The 5,231-nt window shown below is 45.4% G+C and overlaps 1 pseudogene; it reads left to right on the top strand.

Annotated features, from left to right (window-relative positions):
• Positions 1-4,806: 4,806 nt before the first annotated feature.
• On the top strand, positions 4,807-4,923 carry LOC117706437 (small nucleolar RNA SNORA17; annotated as a pseudogene).
• Positions 4,924-5,231: the final 308 nt, after the last annotated feature.

Raw genomic sequence — 5,231 nt, 5'->3', positions numbered from 1 at the left:
AAATTGCGGGGGAAGGGACTCCTGTCATAGACACAAAAAAGACTCCAATTATCTTTTCCCCTACAAGATGTTTGTTCTGTCCATGACTGCTCACACTTCAGCAATCTTGCCAGCAAGACTCAAAAAAAAAAAAAAAAAAAAAAAAAAAAAAAAAAAAAAAAAAAAAACCCTTCTTCCAAAGCCACAGCCTTGTACATAACAGATTGTACAGTCCTATTGCCTTAGGCGGGTTAGAGGTTCCTCTCTACAAAGAGCGACACAGAGAAGTGCCAGCATCCAGATACATTTTGAGGGGTACTCGGCATGCTCTTGCCTTGGCTGCAGAAATGGGTTTACATGGAGCCCCATTTTGCTATTTGGCTTACAAAAGGTAGAGGGGCTGCCTGAGCCAGACCCTAGAGTTAGAGCAGTAACATGTCAGGTGAGCAGGTGGTAAATGGGCTGGGGGGGGGAAGGGGGTAGGAGGAGAAGGGGGGGCTGCCAAAGAGGGTACAGGAGTCTTGAGAAAATGCTGGGAAATAAACAACCTCAAGGCAGCTGCGTTGCCCTTTTCCCTGCACGTCCCTCTCAAACGTCTGAGCAACCAGTTTGCTCCCAGAAACATGTTAATTGCCAACGGAGCTCATTAAGGCATGTACATGCAAAACACAGCAAGAAAGATTAACTGGACAAAAGCGCAATAATGAACTGTCAACAATCGGGCCCATCTACAGAACCAGGATCACTCAAGAACTAGGCATTTAGAGGCAACAAAGGATTGTCTGGGACAGGAAGAAAAGACGACCTAGACTTTTGTTTAGTCAACACAATTGATTACAAATGAGAGATTAACAGGATAGCTTCAGATTTTTTTTTAAAAGAGGCAGAAAAGAAAAGTCCAATTAAGTCCACCGAATGTTAACTACATTGCGTTCCATGCCTAGCCCCAAAGAAATTCTCATTAAACCATCCCTGGCGATCCCTTTTGGAAAGTAATTTGTCTCCCTGATGGAGCAGAGAAAGAGAATCGTGTAAAAGAAAGCGTTAGTTCTTGGCACAATGAGCTTAGGAGACACACTAGAAAGAGCCAAAGGGGGAGTTAATGAGCATCTGACAAACTACTTGGATTCAGGCCTAGAGAACAGCGATGAAAAGATGAAATTGGCCAACAACTATTCTTTATATCAAACATAAAAAGGCCAATCTGAAATGGGGCTGCTCAAAACTGGATGAAAGTACGTAGCTCAAGAAAAGGGAGCCACGGCCAGGCCCCTTGCTGGACAGTGGACAGACAGTGTGAAGAACTCAACAGGCCAAGAGTTAGGAAAGGAGATGAAAAGCAGGCTCTCCACAAGAGGACAGCCTCCCCACCCCAGACCTTTGCAGGTGCTGAGCTGAAACTCTTGCTGCCCATCCCACAGCCTGGAGATATTCTGAGAGACAGAATGTATCAGGCTGGCATTTGAGGGGAACCTCCCAAAGTTCTTTTAATTTGATAATTAGCTCCTGACATTTACCCCCTTTCTTTAAGACCTCATTTGGCCTCTGGGGGTACCGTACATTATCAACATATATTATGGTGTTCTACTAGCCTTTCTCTCAGTAGCCATTCAAATTTCTCAACCTAAGCAGGTCTGAGGGAAGAGGTGGCAAGAAAGGCAAGACTTTGATCCTACTTGGCTTGGTGGAATAGAGTATGGAGTATTTAAAGTTACATCTCACCCTTGTTTATCAGGCTTAAGAAAGTGTCCTTGTTTAATTTTAATATGTCCTTGTTTGAACAAAGTAGGTCAAAGTTATATGTCTGAACAAGACAGAATACATGTGTTCACTAACTGTAAACATCCAGGCACTCCTTAGAGCAAGAATGTTTGAAGGTTCTTTAGCACAGTCTTCAGCAAAGCCAGCACAGAATCTACAGGTGAGAAGGGGGTTTCAGAGTGGCTCAGCAGCCAAGCACCCCGGAACAAAGCCTGCTTCCCATTTCTGATTAGGATGAGTGCCACTCCAGATACTAGAGTGGAGCGTTTTGATTCTGAGTCTAGGTTTGTTACTTTTCCTCAGATCCTTGGTAACAGCTATCACATTTCTAAGGGCTTGGCTTGCACCTCGGGCTTTGCTCATGCTTCACAGAGAGAAATACACTGGTGTCTAGAAGTAAGGAAGGAAAAAGAAATACAGCAATTCAAAATAAAAACAGACATCTAAGATTAAAGACGACTCCTGGTTCTCAAAGCACAGAGGTGTTACAGAACCTAGAGAGGTGCTTGAGGAGAGGAAGAGTTGAGAGCTTCTCTGCTGCAGTCAGACTGGCTTTTGGGTAAACAGTCTTCTTTTTTCCTGAGCTGCAGATCTGACCAGTGGTCCTTGAATCCTTCCAGTCTTTATTTATTTATTTTTTTAATCAGAGGTCTTATTTGGAGCTTTTTGTATTCAAGGAGTTTTATTCTTTACTGTGGCACCTAAATGGTTGGTGGATTTCCTAGGACAAGATGAACCATTTCTAAGGAGAAAGTACCCTATAACATTAGGACCCATGGAACAAACACTGAAGTAAGCTGAGTTTGGATCCTGCCTTCGATGCACAAGCTGACAAGGACTTTTATCTGTTTCTGTATTTCCAAAATGGGCATGTTGGGGGCTGCCAGCGATGCCAGCCCCAGCATGATCCCTGTGGGAAGAGAGAACTGATTCCTGCAGGTTGTCCTCTGACCTCCATAATGCACCGAAGTGTGTATGAGCATGTACACACACACACACACACACACACACACACACCACACAACTTTAGATGGACATGGTAAGAATACCTGTCTCCCAGGCCTGTGGCAAGGATGCAGTGATTAAACACATAACTGGGTCTTCAGAACAGCACCTGACATGTGCACACCAATTATTCTAAGGCCTACTACCAGAAAAAGCTCCAGTGGGAAAACCCCAACATTTTATAAGAAAGCCACTGGAATTCTTGCGTTGATTCTTCACTAGATGTTGTAGCTTCTTTAGTCTCTATTTTATTAACTGATTTATTTCTGAAGATCAAACACAGGGCCTCAGGCACGCTAAGCATGTACCCTACCATATTAACCCCATCTTCAAGGGCAGCAAGCTGAAGTGCTGGACAAGTATGACCCCACCCACCTTTAGTTCACAGAACGGGAACACAATGAAGAGGATATTTACCCTATCAAGCTATGACCACAACACAAATGTGAATAAAAATCGCATAAAGTTTTTGCTAAACCTGCCTCCACCTTATTTACTGAGCTGCCCAGTAAACCGATCTTGCTGCCTGCCCCAGCATTTGCAATTTGCTCTGGTGCAGGAGGTTTCCCAGACTCCACTTTGAAAAACAGTGATATAGCATGTGTTCTTTCTCCCACCTCACCCTGATGCTGCCTACAAAAAAAAATGAGGTCAGCATCACTGGCTCTTTTTAAATTAATACATTTGGTTATTCATTCAGTAAATATGGTTTGATTACTACTTAGGTGTCAAGTTTTCTACTGGGTTCTAGATTTACAAAGAGGGTTCACCCTCTGCCCTGGAGGAGTTTATAGTTTAGTTGAGGAGAAAAACACATGTAACAAAAATCTCCTCCCGATACGTGGTTATGAAGACAAAATTGGGCATTGAATCCAGTCTGGGTTGGTGTGTGTAGTGGGCATCTGTTATTTCTGCTGCTGATCCTCATTCTCCCGTCTGGTAACAACATCCAACATCTCCTTTGGAGAAGTCACCCCTCCCCCAACTCTCAGTCCATATGGTTAAGGTGGGAGCTATTCCATCCGGCCACGCTTAGCATGTGACCCAGGCTTGGCCAATCAGAGCACAGCAGCCCACAGGCAATGGCTCAGGACTGAGCAGCTGACCCAAAAGGGGCCAAGGAGAGTCCTACCCAGAGGACTTTTGCCACAGCAGAGACTTTGTATTTGGGTTGAACTTGGTCTGCCGTTCTGGAGTGGGCCTGTTTGCTACACTGTTAGGGAAGATCTTCCTATATGGAGAGTTCTAGAAGTGGAGAGACAGATAATTAAGATCTGGTGCTTCACCTCAGGGGACCCTGGTGTGACTGAATCGGATGTACTGTAGACTTCTCAAGGGTTTAATAGCGTCTGTAAGCCCTAAGAGCCCCGGGTGATAACTACACAGAAAATAGAGAAGACCAAGATGTTTCTCTGGTAAGAGTGGTTCCTGAGATGTCAAAGAGAAATAGGTGTTAACTCCTGAGGCATGGTGGGGAAAAAAAAAAAACAAAAACAAAAAATCAAAAAACACCTTACCCAGAGCGGAAAAACACTGAGCCCAGAGGGTCCCCCACCCCAGTTCTTCCGTGTATAAGGAGTTTGATATCAACTGATCTAACAGTCAAGTCTGTTCTTCTGAGGAGCTCTGGGACTGTGCGCTAGATGCTTGCCTGCTGTAAAATTTGGGTTTCCATTGTGGGAAAGGAGTATGGCAGCATCCACCAAACCAGACAGTAAGAGGACTCGTCAGTCAATGACCCACCTGTTGCAGACATTGAGGTAAATGACCCCAGAGGGAGTGACTGGTTTGTGTATTTAAGATTCCAAGAATGTCTAAAGGTTTGGCCTTCTGAAGTTAGAGATGTCTGAAGGCCAGGGGACATGCCCTATAAAGCAGAAGTCTGGCTACACTGTTGCCAGGGACAGGAGTGGCACTAAGTTGCAATGCCCTGGGCTGTGGGCTTCCATGGACCAGCTGATTTCAACAATCACCAGCTCCTCCTTATACCAGCTCCGTGTGATTCTTCTTAACATTCCAAAGATCCCGTTGCTTAGTCTTTACAATCTTTAATATGCAGAATATGACAGAGGTGTGGCAGGTGTGGCTGCTGTGTCACATGTGTGTCAGTAGGTGGCAGAGAGGAGAGAGCCTATGTCAACACTCAGTGTTCTGACCTATGATCAGTAGCCTAACGTTTCCTGAAAAACATCGAGCCTGAGACCACCACCTGTCCAGTAGCAGGGCACCCCCATCAGAGAGCTAGAGGGGGCTAGAGGCAGCTAGCCTGAGCTGACCGCCAGACCCACACCCCTCAGACCTGGGTGTGCGGGGTGGGGCGGGGAAACCATACCAGAGATGACACCTGCCTGGTGCCATCAGACATGAGCAGGGCATAGCACTCCTGAGACCAGTCCTGAGATGACCCCAGACATGCAGAGATCTCTGGCACCATCAAGAAGAGCAAGTAAGTGGTGGAGAAATGGAAGAGAAAGAGAAACAGAAGT

Source organism: Arvicanthis niloticus, chromosome 3, assembly GCF_011762505.2.
Source record: "Arvicanthis niloticus isolate mArvNil1 chromosome 3, mArvNil1.pat.X, whole genome shotgun sequence".
Classification (NCBI taxonomy): Eukaryota; Metazoa; Chordata; class Mammalia; order Rodentia; family Muridae; genus Arvicanthis; species Arvicanthis niloticus.
The sequence above is the reverse complement of the archived record's forward strand: the minus strand, read 5'-3'. Positions and strand labels throughout refer to the sequence as shown.